At 36.9% G+C, this 20,454-nt stretch overlaps 1 protein-coding gene and 1 non-coding gene across 4 annotated transcripts in view; both read right to left on the bottom strand.

Moving 5' to 3' along the window:
- The window catches only part of LOC131433671 (polypyrimidine tract-binding protein 2), a 728,003-nt gene extending 713,381 nt beyond the window's left edge, over positions 1-14,622 (bottom strand). For all 3 annotated transcript variants that reach the window (XM_058600233.1, XM_058600259.1, XM_058600249.1), the window contains exon 1: positions 13,115-14,622. The gene's annotated coding sequence lies outside the window, so the exon portion shown is untranslated. The remainder of the gene's footprint in view (positions 1-13,114) is intronic.
- Positions 14,623-15,609: 987 nt separating this feature from the next.
- Positions 15,610-15,681, bottom strand: Trnaw-cca (transfer RNA tryptophan (anticodon CCA)). The gene has a single exon. It is a non-coding gene; the product is annotated as a tRNA-Trp (tRNA).
- Between the last annotated feature and the right edge of the window lie 4,773 nt (positions 15,682-20,454).

Genomic DNA, 20,454 nt, shown 5'->3' with positions numbered 1-20,454 from the left:
ATTACGTTTTATCTATCTACTCAATTTTGTTCTTTTGAAAGCTTCTCCTGGATTGTATATCAAGTTTGAAGATCAGTTGACTGTCACTTCTGGTTTCGGAGATATGATGGTATAAGTAACGTAACCGATAAAATGCAAGTTTTCTCCGTTCAAATTTCTCAGAGATGGCTGAACCGATTGTAACATGCTTAGGCTCGTTTTAAAGCTACTTGTGGATTAAGTGCGAAGGTCCCTCTCGGTTCCGGTGATATAATGTTATAAGTGACGTAACCGACAAAACTCGTTGTTTTTTACCGCACAAGAGTTAGCTAAATTGATTTTAACAAACTTGAGTTCGTTTGAAAGCCTTAATTGAAATATTGAACAAATTAAACGACTAATCTGCATTCAATTCTGGTTCCGGAGATACAATGGTATAATCAGCAATCAGCAACTAGTTTAGATACAACCAAGCTATGTTCCAAAACAGTACGAACATGTTTTTTTGTGTTGCACTAGCTGAAACAAGGTGACAGCAATGTTATTTAATAAAATAAACATTGAATTAATGATCATTAATAAATTATCGTTACTTAATTCAAACATATCTGTAATCACAACTTTGTTTTTATCTACTAGTTGAAAACAAGTTTAATTACCTTTGCGAAACCATTATACACACGTAAGCGTATGTGTAAATCGTTGCTGTTAATTGATATAGATATATTGTATTACTAAATTGTACCATACAATGAAAATGACTTTGTTTCTACAACATCTGCGCAACTGACTAATGCTCGGAAATATCCATGCTTCTATGAGAAAGTTTCTACATCAAGGTTGGGGTTACGCTGATATGCTGATGTGAGGGTTCGCTTGACGAGTTTCTTGCACAACTTTCTACTTTTTTACAACACTGGAAAAATTTGCAAGACTTCCTTATTTTTCTACAATGCTGACAAATTGAATGTAAAATTTTATGAGGGCGATGCACTTGAGTTGTGGATAGAATTCGAAGAGTTCATTTGGCTGACACTTCAATTTTCGGAGACATAATCATACACGTGACGTAATCAACACATCAACAATGAATTCTACCTGCATAATTATTTCATAATGTGACCTATGATCACGATCAAATGTATTATTGCTGATACACTTGATTTGAGAAATGTTACCGAATATGTGACTTAAGCGCTGAAGCGTGTTTTTGTGAACTACTTGAATCAATTTGAACAAATTGATATCAACAATGAGTCCAAATTAGTGTCAGAAAATATCTAAATAAAAAAGATAAAACATGATTCAATAAGACTATTACCACTATTCTGTAATTCGATCGAATCGGATTTTTTCCAACGAATGAAAAATTTGCATTCTGTAATTCGATCGAGTTATGCTTTTGTATGGAAAACTCGAACTCGATCGAGTTACAGAATGCAAAATTTCGCTTTCGATCGAAACAATCCGATCCGAACGAAATACAGAATTGGGGTGTATATTGATGACAAAAGAAAGGCATTATAATACCACTGGGTGATTTAGAATAGGTTTTTATTTATTAAAACGAATATTATTCTACACCAGGATTATGACTATTTTGACTAAGAGAATAGCAACGAATATTTACCTACATTTCAACATATCTTCTCTCCTCGCAGGTTTGTGATTCATCTAAGGCTCTACTTAATGCTTGCTGTTTGGTATTTACGGGTTGCGGAACGATTGAATCCTATGCTGAAGCATGTATGACCGATAATTTACCGAGGTGTAAAATAGGGATCGATGTCGCTCATTACGTAAATAATTGGGCGAAATCCCTTGCAAGTGAAAAAAAAGAAGTTAAAAAATTTTTTATGTTTTGTATTGGTCAGTTAATTTTGAGCAGGAGTATGTCGGAAGCCACAAACATAATAGAATCAGTGTTGCTGATTTCGACCAGTGAGACCGCTGGAAAAGAAACACCATCTTTAATGGCAGCCCTCAAATCGATGAAAGAAATGATCACCGACACTCCGCAAGAGCTTGAAGATATGATAGATCAGAGCATCATAGAAAGTGATAATTATGAGCCAGAGGTATTGAATGAACTTGAGGAGGAGATTGAAGAGGAAAAGGACGTTCTAAAAAAATGGGTAACATCAATAGAACAAAAAATATACGCAATATTAGAAAATGAGGAGGGAGACGACATAAACCCTCGATATTGCCCGAAATTTTCAAGTCGTCTCATGAAACAATTAAGAACTATTCCTTTATGGTCGAGTGTTTGCCGGGATAAGTTTAATTACGGACGAGTACCAGCCAGTAGTGCTCCCGTTGAACTGGAATTCAAGGCCATAAAAAACCAGGTGTTGAAGAAAACACAAAGAATTGATATTGCACTGGAGGAACTAATCACTTATTTTGACGGAAAGCTCAAGATAGTAGATTGCGCGACTCAAAAAAAAAATTAACGAAGATAATCAAGTCTCTAATACTACGACGCTCTCTTTCGACGCTTACAAAAATATGTCAGAGAAGGATATGAGCATATCTTCCGCATATCTCCATGAATTATCGTCTTCACTATCAGCAAACCAGGATCAATCCAATTCCGATCATTCCTGCTTCGACACAAAAAATTCTTCGGAAAGTGTTAAAGCAGATACCGACATAGGCGTTGACTTAGCGGCAACAAAAAGAACTCCTTTAAAAGAAATATATTCCAAACCAAACTCCTCATGTTTCGCTTGTAGAAAAGGAGATTATCCGACAGGCTCGCACATATGCGTTACGTGTAATACTAACGTCCATTTGTTGGAAGGATGCTCGGTACCAATTCCAAATGAAGAAGAGGGGTATGGAGAGAGAAGAATTTGCGTTTCATGCTCTCGTACCTCTAATGTATCAACCAAGATAGCTCTGAATGAAGTTGAGAACTGGCGAGGCTTGGGAAAAGCTACAAAGAAAACAAAAGCTTATTACCTTACCAAAAAGAATCAGGACATGAACGATATAATACTTTCCGATCATCATCGGAAATTGCCCATTATGAAACATGGCAATGATTCGAATTTGGGACTTGTGACAATCGGAATAACAAAATATTCCATAACAAATACTTGTGCTATGGATAGCATATTTCAAATTCTTCTAGCAGCTGCAACAGATAATAAAAAAATTTTCGAGTTCTTTAAAAACAATAAGAAAACTACTCCTTTTTTTGAAATGGTGCTAGGTGTGGCAGAGCAGAAAATAAAAGCGAAAACATATCAGCAAAGGGTACAACTATACCTGAGTTATTTGAAAGTATCGCCAGTAGGCGAATCAATTCAGGTTATCGATGGCGCTTGCAATGTGCATTCGCTCAGTAATTTCCTGTTCAAAAATTGTGGCAGCTTTGAAGAAAAGTCTACCTGTGTAGCAGGCTGCACTCCGCGTATGAAATACCTGCCTTCAATTACGATAACGAGAAAGGAGATTGAGAAACCTTTTCATCAAGTTTTGGTGGATCATCTTATTCTTCCAGAAGTCAAGTGCCGAACCGACCATTGCAATGGATTAGAAATAAGCGAGATTCAGCGAATAGGTAATTCAACAACTACATGTATATGATAATGAATTTAAAGAACTTGAAAAGAATCTTCAAACAATAACAAGAGTTACTCTTACTCTTTCAGTCGTAGATCCGCGGGTCTCTGCTATCTATAGAAAGCGTATCCATTTAACTCGATTCATGGCTGTTCGCCGCCTTGATCGATCCATCTACCGGTTTCTTTTGTAATACTGCGTTTCGTTTTTCATCTGAGTATTAAAACAGCTTTGTTACTCATTTTACTATTGCAATTTTACATCGTGTTACAAAACTTATTAAAATTATTCGTAAGACAAAAACTTTTTACAATGTCCTTTGTAATTATGTGAAAACTTTATAAACGAAATTTATTTCAAATTTTAATTTAGAGGTTTCTATAATTTAAATCAATTTTGATGCATTTTACAGGGGACGTTGTTGTTATTGGAGTTGATATGGACGATCACGTGAAGCTGGGATCTATCAAAAAATCTTTTCGTTGCCCGAAAACACAAGAAAAATACACGATTTTGGGAGCAGTGGAATATCGTGGTCCGCCAGTCACGCGCAGATCAACGGGAGAAATAGGACATTATATCGGAATATCAAGAAGAAACTCGAATTGGGTGGGCTACGACGACAAGAAGAAAAAATCCTACTCAGTTCGTGATGACTACAATATCAATGTTGAATTGTTAATTTACTCTAAACTTCGAAAAAAGAAATCATTTTGGTTTCAATGTATCAATTTGTTTATATATTTAAAATAAAACTGTGCAGGTATCGCGTGTTTAATAGAAAATTTAAAAAGAGTTTTGTATGAAAAAGCAGTACCCACAAAAAGGGAAAAAAAAAATTAATTCTTCTAATCGTGTGACGATGCCTTTTGTATACTACATATATTCTCACATGTATTACTGTGGTCTTCTTTAAAAAACTTTTCATTGAATCCTAAAAAAAATTAGAATGTTCGTTCGGGTATAAACTAGCATAATCAACAAATTGAAAGAATTTTTAGCCAAATTTGGATGATTTTTCTCCTTTTGCATAGTCCTGAGTCTTCCTTTGACGTATTAAGCATACGTCTCCACATAACTTGATACATGGCTGATGTCCGTTACTCAAGGCACGTTTTTTGTAGATTTCCATCCACTGGACCGATCCACCTAACTCGCTGCGTTCTTTTCCTTGTCCCAGCCGGATTAGATTCAAAAACCATTTGCACTAGACTGTTGTTCGACATCCTAATGACATGCCCAGCCCATCCTCTGTCAAAATAGTCCAGATCTCGTGGCCAAAGAGAACAACCGGTCTAATTAGCGTTTTATTACATGGGTTTCCCGGAACACTCACGCATCAGTCCGCTCCTCTATAAATTTTACGTGAATGACATTGACAGCTGTCTAGTATCCCCATGCATACTAAAACAATTGGCAATACTTTTCGAGACTAATCATTGTGTTTGTAGTGCAGGTTATCGCGATATTGATCATGTCGTTTTGACATGCGTGGAGTATCGTGAAGTTAGATCTCAACTAATAAATTCCTTACGTACTCAAAGTAGACTATCCAATATCCCAGTTCGCGACATTCTTGCTCGTCGTGACCTTCCTTATATGAAACTTCTTTATCGTTTTATTAAGTCCATTGGAATTCTAATTTAATGTTTGTTTTCTTCCATGAGTTCAACCAATAGACAGCTATCTTACATTGAATAAATGAGATGAGCTGATACAAACAGACCTGAAATAGTTATGAGATCATGTACAAAATAAATATTTTATTTCTTTGATGTAATTTATAATAGCAAATAGTTTGATAAAACAGTGTTTAGATGAACTAATGAATACAGACACACTAACATGATATTTAAGGAAACTAGTAGTAATGTTTTATTAAATACTAACAGTTGTGACTGTATTCGAAATGTATTAGGTTTAAAGTACTATGTATTGAGAAGAAGAAAAACTAATGTATTATGAAATAAACTTATTTATGGAAAAAAGCGTACGCCACTGCACAAAATTGACTATCTAAATTTTGTGCAGTGGCGTACTTTACACGATCGAAGTGAGTCCAAAGTATGCAAGATTTCCTGCCTCTGAATTGCTCTACTGGTATCATTATCGACGGTTACCAGTGAGTCCAAATACAGTAACTCATCAACTACCTTTATATCGTCACCGTCTATCAATATTCGTGATGGGAGACATAGCGTTTCTTCTTTTGAGTATCATCCTCTCATGTATTTTGTTTTTGATGCATTTATGGCCAGTCCGATACGCCTAGCTTCGGCTTTCAGTAGGATGTATGCTACCATATTGATCTCTAGGTGACTCACAATATCAACGTTGTCAAGCCCAAAACCCAAAGGCGGACTTTCAAGCCCAAAGCCCAAAAGCGACCACTCGTGTCGATCCTCACTCTTCGAATCACACCTTCCAAGGCAATATTGAACAAGATACAAGAATCCATCACCTTGACGTAGTCCTCTACGAGATGGGAGCGTCCCAGAAACTCGGACGTAGCATATCACTCTATCCATCGTTGCTTTGACCAATCGCGTCAGTTTATACGGAAAACCGTATTTGTTCTCGATCGATTGTGTCGTATACCGCTTCGAAGTCAATAAATAAGTGATGCGTGGGTACGTTGTATTCACGACACTTCTGGAATACTTGTCTTATCTCTAATATGTGATCCGTAGTGGCGCGTAGTGATAGACGACGGCAAAGGATTTGGGAGAGTTCCTTGTAGGCGGAGTTCAGCAATGTTATTGCGCTGTAGTTGCAACAGTCAAGCTTATCACCCGCTTTGTAGATGGAACATATCACTCCTTCCATTAATTCTTGCGGTAGAGTCTGCTTCTCCCAAACCTTTGAAATCATTCAGGGAAACGCCCTAGCCAATGCCTTTCCTCCATGTTTGAGCAGCTCGTCTGGCAATTTGCCGTGACTGTGTTGTTTCTCAGCTTACCCGTTCTGCTCACTTATCTCCGACAGATCAGGTACTGGGAATCTGTCATTGGCTAAGCGTGCACCCAGATTGATTCCTGTGTCGTTATCTGTATCTTGTGCTTTGCCATTCAGATGCTCGTCATAGTACTGCTTTCAGATGCTCGTCATAGTACTGCATATTTTAGACTGTGTGTACCCTCTACGTGAGCTGTTCATCTTCTCATAGAACATCCCTGTGTTATTTGCGCAGTACAGCTGTTGCATTTCTTCGCGATAACGAACTTTTTGACTGCGCTTTTTTCTCCGGAAACCGAGTTCTGTCTGGTCCGCACATGTTTGTATCGTTTCTCGCTCACTCTCGTGCGATGTTGCAGCATCCTCGCCCTTGCTCCTCTTAAATAAATAAATAAAAAATTGAGCAGCAAATTCAAAATTACCGTAACTAATTAGCAACAAATTATTCACTAGGCTTCGATTTGTTTTGAAGCATATTTGGAAGGAAGGCTTCACTAACTTCATATGAACTTAGGGAAGTACTCAAAAAAATTGAGCAACAAATTCAAAATTACCGTAGCTAATTAGCAACAAATTAACACCAATTTATTCACTAGGCTTCGATTTGTTTTGAAGCATATTTGGAAGAAAGGCTTCGCTAACTTCATATGAACTTAGCGAAGTTTTCAAAAAAATTAAAAAAAAAATTGACCAACAAATTCAAAATTACCGTAACTAATTAGCAACAAATTATTCACTAGGCTTCGATTTGTTTTGAAGCATATTTGTAAGGGAGGCTTCGTTAACTTCGTACGAACTTAGCGAAGTACTCAAAAAAATTTAAAAAAATTGAGCAACAAATTCAAAGTTACCGTAACTAATTAGCAACAAATTATTCACTAGGGTTCAATTTGTTTTGAAGCATATTTGGAAGGTAGGCTTTGCTAACTTCATATGAACTTAGCGAAGTATTCAAAAAAATTTAAAAAAAATTGAGCAACAAATTCAAAATTACCGTAACTAATTAGCAACAAATTAGCAACAAATTATTCACTAGGGTTCAATTTGTTTTAAAGCATATTTGGAAGGGAGGCTTCGCTAACTTCATACGAACTTAGCGAAGTACTCAAAAAAATAAAATAAAAAAAATTGAGCAACAAATTCAAAGTTACCGTAACTAATTAGCAACAAATTATTCACTAGGGTTCAATTTTTTTTGAAGCATATTTGGAAGGGAGGCTTCGCTAACTTCATATGAACTTAGCGAAGTACTCAAAAAAATTAAAAAAAAATTGAGCAACAAATTCAAAGTTACCGTAAGTAATTAGCAACAAATTAGCAACAAATTATTCACTAGGGTTCAATTTGTTTTGAAGCATATTTGGAAGGGAGGCTTCGCTAACTTCATATGAACTTAGCGAAGTACTCAAAAAAAATAAAAAAAATTGAGCAACAAATTCAAAGTTACCGTAACTAATTAGCAACAAATTAGCAACAAATTATTCACTAGGGTTCAATTTGTTTTGAAGCATATTTGGAAGGGAGGCTTCGCTAATTTCATATGAACTTAGCGAAGTACTCAAAAAAATTTAAAAAAAAATGAGCTACAAATTCAAAGTTACCGTAACTAATTTGCAACAAATTAGCAACAAATTATTCACTAGGGTTCAATTTGTTTTGAAGCATATTTGGAAGGGAGGCTTCGCTAACTTCATATGAACTTAGCGAAGTACTCAAAAAAATTAAAAAAAAATTGAGCTACAAATTCAAAGTTACCGTAACTAATTAGCAACAAATTAGCAACAAATTATTCACTAGGGTTCAATTTGTTTTGAAGCATATTTTGAAGGGAGGCTTTGCTAACTTCATATGAACTTAGCGAAGTACTCAAAAAAATTTAAAAAAAAATTGAGCAACAAATTCAAAGTTACCGTAACTAATTAGCAACAAATTATTCACCTATTTGCGTTATCATCGGCGAGAGGTGCCTCGCTAAGTTCATGCTCATAAATGCTTTTATAATTGGTTTTCTCACCTATAGCAAAATTATTCATTTGTTTGTAACAGATCAAAATCTTTGGTATAAAGACAGCACTTCACCTAACTGCTTCCAACTAAACTGAGGTCTTTTTTTATGCGATCTTTTTTTATGCGGTTTTTTTTACGCGACTTTTTTTATGCGAATTTTCAGAGTTATGCGGTTTTTTTATGCGAATTTTCAGAGTTATGCGTTTTTTTATGCGAAGTTTCAGAGTTATGCGGTTTTTTTTTTTATGCGAATTTTCAGAGTTATGCGGTTTACCCTTCTGCGGTCTTTTTTTATGCGAAGTTTCAGAGTTATGCGATTTTTTTTATGCGTAGTTTCAGAGTTATGCGGTTTTTTTTATTCGAATTTTCAGAGTTATGCGGTTTTTTTTATGCGGTTTTTTTTATGCGGTACGTAAATTCGCATAAAAAAAGACTTCAGTGTATATCATTTTATAAAAGAACTAAATAATATTAAAATAAGATCTTTTTTCCTTCAGTTATCAGATATTTTCAACGTTTCAAATCTGGTTATTTTACTTAATTATTTCTTCATTGAACAGTTTTTTTTTCAAAAATATTTTCTCATCATTTTACGACAAAATGATTTTTTGTCTATTCCCATCTAGCTTCTGAGAAAAGCTTTTTTTCTCTTATTCAAGCTTTTCTTCTTCCATGTTTTTGCTTGTCTTTCAAGATTATGAATTGAATGATAAATATCAACTATTGCTTTTACGTATCACACTCCAGATTTAAAGTAAATGAATTAGTATTTTTTTCGGTAGCCGGCTGCCCAGATCAATTGGTTTCCACGAATAAGAATTGTGGATCAAAGCATTTATGGAAGTGGTCACTTACGATGGAATTAGTTTGATAAGTCTGTCAAAACAAAAAAAATAGAATTTAAATTAATTTGAAAACAAAATTTTAAAATGAAGATTCCTTCGGTTTGTCTTATTTTTATGGAATTGTCATGATTATATTTCAATTGGAAATGAGAACAACAATTTTATACTGAGTATAAAAACAAAATATGTCAAGTATCCATTTCATTCTATGAACCGATTTGATCCTAGAAGTCACGAAGTTTTTTATTGCAAGTAAAATTTTGTTAAAAAAACCTCATCGATTCGTTATTATACATTCGGCTTCCTAAAACTTCCTAATTAACCAACAACCAAATAATCCTTGATAAATCTAGTCATGCTCGTTTCCAAAATGATTTACATTGGAAGAATAAATATTTACGCTAATATATCACAGTCCATATTTAAAGTAAATACATTAGTAATTTTTTTTCGGTAGCCGGCTGCCCAGATCTACCAATATAACCAATTAATCATTTTTCGTGGTAAATATGGAAAATATAGTGAAAATAATAACTGGGGTGAAAATCAACTTTTTGGGAGTCCCAGAAAATCGATTTTTTAAAACAAAAAAATATTTTCGAGATGACACTTAATCTCGACGTTTCATGCAATTCTAAGACTTATGGCATCAAAACAAATTTTTCGATTTCTGAATTCTCATGCGCAAATTTTATTTCAAATTCGGTAATTTCATGTACCCTCCCCTATGGTGATTTTTGAAGATCTATGAAAATTCCAGTAAGTGGATTAAGAAAGGTATTTTTGCCTTTCTCTATAGAAAGGTATTAGAATTGCTGGAAAAACCGACTTTTTTAGATTAGCATCACTCTTTTCATACAAATAGGCAACGCAAATGTCAAGCGCTTGGTTTGAGAAATGAGCTTCTGTGAACTACTCGAATCAATCTGAATTAATTGGTCTCAAAAATGAGCACAAATTAGAGTCAGAAATTATTTGATAAACCTGTTTTAATCCACCTAGTGGTGTAATGATGCCTTTCTCATATCAATCATACTATCATATATAATACTGTGGTATTCTTCAAAATTATTTTTCTTCGATTCTTAAAACAATAATCGAAATAGATTTGTTTGACAGTCTACTGATAAAAACTATCAATTGGAGAAGATTTGAGGGCGATTTAGAAAACTTTTTACGGTTTTTCGCTCTTTTCAGTGATGGTATAAAATTTTTAACACACTTTACCCTATATTTCCGGATCCGGAAGTCGGATCCGCATGAAATTCAGGAATAACGCATCGGACCACAGGACCTCTCATTTGAACTGAAGTTTGTGCAAATCGGTCGCGCCATCTATGAGAAAAGTTAAAACACATATTTTCTTTTTTTTGCACATTTTACCCCATAACTCTCGAACCGGAAGTCGGATCCAAATAATATTCAGGAATTTTGTATGGGACCTCAAGACCTTTCATTTGAATCTAAGTTTGTGAAAATCGATTCAGCCATCTCTGAGAAAAGTTAGTGCACTTATTTTCACAATTTTTTGCACATTTTACCCCATAATTCCGGAACCGGAAGTCGGATCCAAATAATATTCAGGAATTTTGTATGGGACCTCAAGACCTTTCATTTGAATCTAAGTTTGTGAAAATCGGTTCAGGCATCTCCGAGAAAAGTTAGTGCAAAAAAACGTTACATACACACATACGCACATACACACACACATACACACACACACACACACACACACACACACACACACACACACACACACACACACACACACACACACACACACACACACACACAGACATTTTGCGTACTCGACGAACTGAGTCGAATGGTATATGACACTCGGCCCTCCGGGCCTCGGTTCAAAAGTCGGTTTTCACAGTGATTGCATAACCTTTCTATATGAGAAAGGCAAAAAGAAAAAAAATATTTTCATGAGACTGCACAATGGGAGAAAAACCCAGGAAACCCGCAAAGAAATCGGGAACCATGGAAAAAGGCAACAAACAAGAGTGTTTCCTATGTGAAAAAATCCAAGAAATTCAATGAAATGGTTTTTAATGGCCGCACGAATCGCCATCCGGCTCGTTTTACCCCAAATGTTCAGCAGTTTTAGGGTTTTTCTGTAGTATTTGTTCTGAAACTTGAAAAGAAATCGAGTGCGGTCTACTGAAATAGCTTGATTTTATGTAAAAATGTCTGGAGAATCGAATGGAAGAGTGTACACTGGCCGCACGAAACGTTTTGGTGGCTATTTTACCCCATTTCATGATATCTTAGTGTAAATCGTCCTTGAATCTCGGTAAAATTCGTTAGAAGTTTACTAAATCTAGCTTATCTTATATAAAAAGTCTGTAGAATCGAATGTCAGATCTTATACTGGCCGCGCGAAACGATTTGGTGGCTATTTTACCCCATTTCCTCCATTTCAGGATATCTTATTATAAATCGTCCTTGAATCTCGGTAAAATTTTTTAGAAGTTTACTGAACCTAGCTTATCTTATATAAAAAAGTCTGTAGAATCGAATGTCAGAACTTATACTGGCCGCACGAAACGTTCTGGTGACTATTTTACCCCAATTCCTCTATTTCATAATATCTTATAGTAAATCGTCCTTAAATCTCGGTAAAATAGTCATTAAAACGTTTCGTGCGGCCAGTGTAGGTTCTTCCATTCGGTTCTACAGACTTTTTTTACATAAGATAAGCTAGATTTAGTAAATTTGCAAGAAATTTTACCAAGATTTAAGGACGATTTACAGTAAGGATCTCATGAAATGGAGGAATTAGGGTGAAATAGCTACCAAAACGTTTCGTGCGGCCAGTGTGGGAAATACCAAAACTGCTGTACATTTGGGGTAAAACGAGCAGGATTGCGATTCGTGCGGCCATTGTAAACCATTCCATTGAATTCATTTTTACATAAGAAACGCTTTAGTTTGTTGACCTATCTCAATTAGTTCATGAGCTACAGATTTTTATACGGGTTTTCATAGATTTTTTCCCACTGTGGACTGTTTTGAAAGAAGAGAAAGGCATTTTCACACCACCTTTCATCTAAGTTCGTGGAAATCGTTTCAATCATCGCCGAGAAAATCAAGTGCACACTTTATGTACATACACTTACACAGACATTTCGCGTTCTTGTCGAGCTGAATTGAATGGTTTATGACACTCGGTCATCCGGGCCTCGATTTCTATATGAAAAAGGCAAAAGGTCTCTATCTAACCCTAATGCACATATAGAGCAGATGTTGAGCAATGAAGTCACATATCTGCCTTATATTTGCATGTAAATTGAGTATAAGACTTTACCAAATTTACAACCATGAATCTAATATTCGATATTCAATCGTCGAAAGCGAACTCCTATTTTCGCCTTTCCACACGATTAAAAACCAAGCATGTATCAGATTTCACCAAAAAATCGGTAATCTAAAGCAAAAGAGGAAACAGCTTCCTTAATCTAGTTACCCGGAGTTGAAAAAATAAATAATGAAAAGTGAATCTGGACCGGAGCAAAAGTTACGCACTCGCACATACACTCACACACGAACACCTGTCTTGGGAAAGAAAATTAGCACACCAACACAAACACACAGACCCGCTATGATTCCGGAAACAACTTTTATCAATTATTGATGAACTACACAAACCCTGTAGCGTAATTCATGCAGATAAATTTGATATTAATAATTCAAACCGTGGAGCCTTGAAGTATGTAGTACTTTCCGTGCAAACAACAATGAACACTCACCAACACTGGGACCAGTAGTCGGGTTCGCTGACGGCTGGCTCGTTCTTCGAATGTATTATTTTCCTGTCGCGTCCGGATGAAAAAGAAAAACCCGCTGGGTAAAGCGAAAGCTGTTGCTTCCTTCTCGTTGGTAAATCAAGACGAACGAACGAACGAACAAACGTACACAAGATCACACCGATGCAACAAGCACAGACAAAGACCAATAAAAAAAACGACCGTGTTCGTACTACAGGACGACTTTTTGCATCAATCAAAAGTTTTGCACTTTTCGCAGGACAATTTTTGGCCGCATAAAACGGAACAACGGGTTAAGTTTTGGCATAAGACTACTACGAAAACTGTTTTTTTTTGGTTTCGATTCACTGTCACATGAACGATCTTCCTCACGGTTGGCTGCTGGTAGGAGGGGGTGGAGGGAGATGACTTCGGCTCCGGGAAAATGTCGCCGCTTGTTGCTTGTGTCAAAATTTATTTGTCTTCACTATCACTGTCACCGCTGTCTACTAACGATACCAATACTCACAAAAGCTCCGCAGTAATGCGCGCAAGCAGTTCCTTCCACGACCACACAAACCTACACAAACGAGCGACAGGATGTCAATGTTTTTCACTTTCTGTTCTTTTTTTCCTTCGGAAAATCTTGCTCCACCGTCGTCGTCGTCGTGGTCGTTGTGGTGGAATGAGGGATAGTGCGAAAAATAGATGTCCAAGAAACACAACAAGTGGCTGATTTGTCTACGCGGTCGATGTCGTCATACACTTGCAGCTTCTGCGGTACGCTGGATTCCGGGAAACTTGTTTTTGTTTACAACCTGCTTGGCAATATGGCGTTAACTACGATAGCTTGCTAGGACTGCAGCACAAAAAAAAACCTTGTCAATGATTTTAATTCCCTCTCGAATGACAGCTTAGCAAGCAGAAGCTGATTCACGCACACACCCAGCAGCGTTCCAATGTAGGCAACCCCTTTGGAAAAACGGAACGTCACCAACACCAACACCAACACATGTACACCTCACAAAAGGGGGTGGAATTTCCACCCTCTCGAGCTGATGGGTTCAAACTTTGCTTTCACACTTTTGATGGGTGATTTATTTTACTGTTTTCCCGTAAAGCTATTTTTAGCCTCTACCGCCAATCCAGCACTAGCTCGAATCCCGGACACAGGATGAATTCGCCAGCAATTCCACTTTCACCCGTATCCTACCGAAAGCAAAAACACAAAAGCACACAAAGAGCCTACACAATTGTCTTGCGATGAAAACTACAAGCTGCCTGTCTACGAACGAAATCAGAGCAAACTACGCGGTTCTCGACAGAGCCGAAACAACAGTTTTGTTTTAACCTCGGGTGCAGGTGGAAAACCTAGGTAGGACACTAGCCTGCTGGAGGAATTTAGGTTCCGAAAACTCGTCGGTTTTGACAGGACTTCCACATTCACTTTTCCTAGCACCTTCGCCTTGACTCTTTCACTCTCTCTCTCTCCTCTCTCTCTGGTAAGTGGTGGCTCCCCGCGGTTCGTTTTCTTGGACCAACAGTGCGAAAATATCTATTTTGCCTGCCTGCCAGCCTGCCTAGACCAAGCCGATATAAACACTCACAAGCCTGCCAGCCCGCCCGCACACACACAGACACACAAAAAAACCTCTACTGCGACCTACTGTGACGCGATAAGCAGACACAGGATGTTGTTGTTTTGATCACGTTCTGGAAACTTTCGGAAGCATTCGGAGGCTTGCACAAACGAGGTGGTGGTTTGCGAGGTGAGCAAAACTTTGGTTCTACATTCTTCCAATGATCTTGGATTAACATTCGGTCTGATTCAAATATTTGAATTAAATTATGATTATTTTTTTTCAATTTGAGCGGTTTTGTACCGAACGACGATGTCGTCATGGCATTGCTAACCATCAATATTTAAAAAAATGGCAATGACAAAACTTGTCACTTACTTGGTTTTATCTTGGAAAGCAGTTTGCCTCACACGAATCGAGCAGCTTCTTGCAAACATTTCTCCCCCATTCGATGGGACCGGAGTCTGAATCAGTGAGTGAACAACAACGGAGAGTGTGCGAGAGAGAGAGCCAAAAGCTGGAAATGTACATAATTCACTCACATATTCACCGACAAGCCGTTCTCGCTAGGAAAATTTTCTCACTTCCCTCAGCTCGCCTGGTGTCGACTAGATGAACTAATGGAGACAGACTGATGAATCTCCTGTAGATATTAGACCGGTTCGTGGTTGATGAAATTGTCACGAAACGAAGGAAACGCATGGTTAATTGCGTCACGTTGACGATTCTGAGGAAATCGACAGACAAAATTTGCATTTGTTTCGAAAGACCGACACATTTTATTTTCTTTGGATTAGTCAGAAATTTTTCACTAGCTTAGCTAACCACAGTTATACTAAGGAAGAAGTACCCTTTCTAATGTCTCCAAACCCCTTTGATAACCCGAGAAAAGCACGCCAGCATACAAAAAAAATCTCATGACCCCCACGTGATTTGAACACGCAACCTTCTGATCTGGAGTCAGACGCGCTACCGTTGCGCCACGGAGTCAACTGACAGACAGACTTCCCGCGTAGCAACGGCTTTTGTTTAAGTTGTTGATGCAGCGGGTTCTGTTATCTGCTAGTGTTTTTTCCCTCTCAGAGTAATGCTCAAGTTTAATTTCTCTCATTTTTCCTACCGGAACATATCAACAAACCCTGCATTATAAAAAAGACAAATCTTAGTATGATCTTTAGAGAAAAATGGATATTTTTCATAGAACAGTACACATTCTTAGAGTATAGTAAAAACATTTGAACTGTGCCAGACAGTAAGAGAACAGCTCACTACGTTAAAAATATGTGTATTTTTCGTCAGTGTTCAGTTTCACAACATTCATTTTCTTTAACGTTCCATCTACGACTCATCAGTGCTGTAGCAGTTTAAATTAAACTGCCATCCTTGCCTAGCAGCGCTAAAGCACACCCTAAGTAGATGCGAAGTTCACTCTACGAGTCGAAGACGAAACGGGAAAGAAAACGAAAACATTTATGTGCATTTTGCACAAAGAGGTTACTAAAACCTTTAAATTTTCAGAATATTGTTGATTAACAGTTCATGAAAAATTTCCAAGAACTCTTCTATTCGAAGAATTACGCGCTAAATTGTATTCAAAATTGGCAGCATTCTCTCAGATTTCAATGAAACTTTCCGATGATGTAGACTTTGTCCCAAAATTTCGCATTGCATACTTTGTTTCTGTCTTTCGAAAAGGGCTAAACTTTTTTAATCATAAAATTACAGAGCCTGCAATAAAGTATCACACTAGCCATTTTCAACAATCGAGTTTTTGAATGTAAGTACTGAAAACCTTTGTTAGCGAGTCCCACACTGAAACAAAATTGACTTTAAAAATTGATTTTGAAAAAACAGGGGCGCGTTCAAGGAAAAAAGTTCTTCTAATAAAAAACATTTCGAAAACGATTTTTCCCCAGTGTCTTTTTATCGAAAACTAAACTAAACTGAAAGTCATCCAAGAACTGAAAAGAACACAATTTGTGAGTTTTTTTAGAATACTCTACCGAATGTTGCCCGATATTTGCAAAAAGTATCAGTAATGGACAAGAAAAAGCTTTAGTAAGAAACACTTGTTTCCTAAAAATGCCCGTTTTACAGTACATAACAGTTCGGCTGAAAAGTTCGTATGGTTTAATAGAAACACACATTTTTTTGCCAAAATTCGTTTTTATTATTCAACATAATTGCCATCAGAGGCGATACAGCGATTATAGCGATCTGCCAACTTTTCGATACCATTTTTGTAGTACGATTTGTCCTTTGGCTCAAAATAGGCCTCAGTTTCAGCGATTACCTCTTCATTGCTTCTAAATTTTTTTTACCAACGAGCATTCTCTTGAGGTCTGAGAACAGGAAAAAGTCACTGGGGGCCAAATCTGGAGAATACGGTGGATGAGGGAGCAATTCGAAGCCCAATTCGTTCAATTTCAGCATGGTTTTCATTGACTTGTGACACGGAGCATTGTCTTGATGAAACTAAACTTTTTTCTTCTTCAAATGAGGCCGTTTTTTCAATTTCGTCCTTCAAACGCACTAATAACGCTATATATTAGTCACTGTTGATGGTTTTTCCTTTTTCAAGGTAGTCGATGAAAATTATACCATGCGAATCCCGAAATACAGACGCCATAACCTTACCGGCCGATTGTTGAGTCTTTCCACGCTTTGGGTTCGGTTCATCGCGTGCAGTCCACTCAACTGACTGTCGATTGGACTCCGGAGTGAAGTGATGGAGCCATGTTTCGTCCATTGTTATATATCGACGAAAAAAATCGGTTTTATTTCGATATAACAGCTCCAAACACTGCTCAGAATCATCAATTCGTTGTTGTTTTTGATCGATTGTGAGCTCACGCGGCACCCTTTTTGCACAAAGCTTTCTCATATCCAAATATTCGTGAATAATATGTTCAACACGTTCCTTTGATATCTTTAGGGTGTCAGCTATCTCGATCAACTTCACTTTACGGTCATTGAAAATCATTTTGTGGATTTTTTTCACGTTTTCATCGGTAACAGCCTCTTTTGGACGTCCACTGCGTTCATCGTCTTCGGTGCTCATATGACCAGTACGAAATTTTGCAAACCACTAACGAATTGTTGCTTCGCCCGGTGCAGAGTCTGGATAACACTCATCAAGCCATTTTTTGGTATCGGCGGCACTTTTTTCATCAAAAAGTAGTGTTTCATCAACACACGAAATTCCTTTTTTTCCATTTTTTTCACAATAACAAAAATAGCTTCACTCAAAATGCAATATCTCACAAACTAATAATCAGACAGCTGTCAAATTTATACACGTATCTTTTGAAGGTTGGTACTAACTGAAAATGGTTGGTACTAACTGAAAATGGATTTAATTCTAGTGGCGCCCTCTCATAGAAACGATACGAACTTTTCAGCCGATCTGTTAGTTACGGTAATATTGAATTTGTTGCACATTTGTTTTTTTTAGTACTTCGTTAAAATCATATGAAGTTAAAGAAGTTCTCCCAAATTAGTTTGAAAACAAATCGAAGCCCAGTGGATAATTTGTTGCTTAATAGTTGCCTATTAGTTACGGTAGTATTTATTTTGTTGCTAATATTTTTTTAAGTTAACGAAGCACCACTTTGAAATAAGCTTGAAAGCGAATCGAAACCCAATGGATAGTTTATTGCAAATTAATTTAGAATTAATTTGCTGCTCATTTTTTTCAATTTTTTTTGAGTACTTCGCTGATGAACATATATGAACTGAATTTCGTTTTTTTTTCAAGCTTTTTTGCGAGAAGTGCTTCATAAACTTCATGGGAATTTAGCGTAGGACTAAAAAAAATTAAATAAATGAGCAGCAAATTCAAAATTACCGTAACTAATCAGCAACTTATTAGCAACAAACTATACGCTGAGTTTCGATTTATTTTCAAGCTTGTTTGGACGGGGTGCTTCGAAAACTTCATATTAACTTAGCAAATAACTAAAAACAAATTGAAAACCCGGTTTTATTCCACCTAGTGGTGTAATTATGCCTTTCTCATATATGACTTTGTGGTATTCTATTCAAAACGATTCTCTTCGATATTTGAAAGAAACCAAGGGACTGTTTGTGCATTAACTAATATAACATACAGAATGTTTGTTTGTGCATTAGCTAGTATGACAACGTACTCTAAACGACGATTTAAATTTTTGTTGTATCCGAAAATATGTTGTAATTTTTGGTATAACGGTTTTGAATTCGGTTTAGAAAATTTTTGACGGTTTTTGTTTCGCCAGTTTACGTGACGATATACAATATTTGACACACTTTATCCTATAACTCCGGAGTCGGAAGTCGGATCCGGATGAAATTCAGGAATTCTGTGTGGGACCATGAAACCTTTCATTTAAATCTAAGTTTGTCGGTGCAGCCATATCCGAGAAAACCTAGTGAGATTATTTGACACATACACACACTCACACATACATACATACACACAGACATTGCTCAGCTCGTCCAATGGTATATGACACTCGTAATTTTTGTCCAATGGTATATGACACTCGTAATTTTTGCTAGTCGGGTTTTCAAGTGATTGCATAACCTGAGAAAGGCAAAAATGAACAACAAATTCAAAATTACCGTTACTAATGAGCAAAAAATTGTTTATCTATTTGCACTATAATCGGCGAGGGGTGACTCGCTAAGTTCTTGTTCAAAAATTGTTCTGTTAGTGATGTTCGAGTTCTGTACTCAAAAAAATCGCTCTTGAAATTTTGAAGTCATATTACATTTTATAGAAATTCTTTTATGTGTGCTTTGCCAAAATCATATGAAAATGATGAAGCATGCATTCTAAATTACCGTAACTAATTAGCAACTAATTAACAAGACTTCTCCATAGCGTCGTGCTAATAACGCGAAGGTCGTGAGTTCGGTCCTCTCTGGAGCCATTTGTTTTATGCGCATCATTTCCGCACCAAAACAAAAAGCGATGTAAAATAGAAGACGATAATTAATTTAATTTTTTTTGGAAACCATAAAAACACCATCAATTATGATGCTAACCCAAGCATTGGATCCATTTACAAAACCGTGCACAACGGGGCGGGGGCTCCATTGGAAGTAAATTAAACATCGAAGTAATAGGAGTCCAATTGCACGGAAGGGGATGACTATCCAAGTACTGTACCAATGGTACCTGGAGGCGATGTGAAAGCAAGCAAGCAAGTAAGCAAAAAAAACGCCACTTCCACAGTGCAGCGAGTACCAACCAACCGTTGGAAGCCAAATGACACACAGCTGCTATCGGTCGCATCCGGATACTTTGCATAGCCGTAGGCTTCGCACTGCGATCCGTCCGATCGGAGGAAACTGAAAAGAATTACCATCATCGAGGGGATGTGGGATGTGGATTAAAAGCCTTCTTCTGGTAACGGCTTCTCCCGTTTCTCCAAGGCAGTCTTGCGGACTAGTTGCAGCAGATAGTCGGATCGCAAAATGTGTTCCGTTTCTGGAATCGATTAGGCAGCACCCGATGACAAAGTCCATGCTCCCCAATCAGCGCACACATTGGGGAATGATGACGGAAATCCTGGTCAAAATGTTTATTGGAGTTTTCAATATTACAATCAACAGTATTTACTATAAGTCACTACAAATATGGAGTTTTTTTTTTGTAATGAGAGTTACACACATTGGAATGACTTTGGTTATTATTCTATGATTAGTATATAATCTCTTTTCATGAATTATAATTTCGGACACGGATCGATTTTTGATTAAAAAAATGATTTAGATTAC

Source organism: Malaya genurostris, chromosome 1 (assembly GCF_030247185.1).
Source record: "Malaya genurostris strain Urasoe2022 chromosome 1, Malgen_1.1, whole genome shotgun sequence".
NCBI classification, from domain to species: domain Eukaryota; kingdom Metazoa; phylum Arthropoda; class Insecta; order Diptera; family Culicidae; genus Malaya; species Malaya genurostris.
This window is presented reverse-complemented; position numbering and strand designations above follow the sequence as displayed.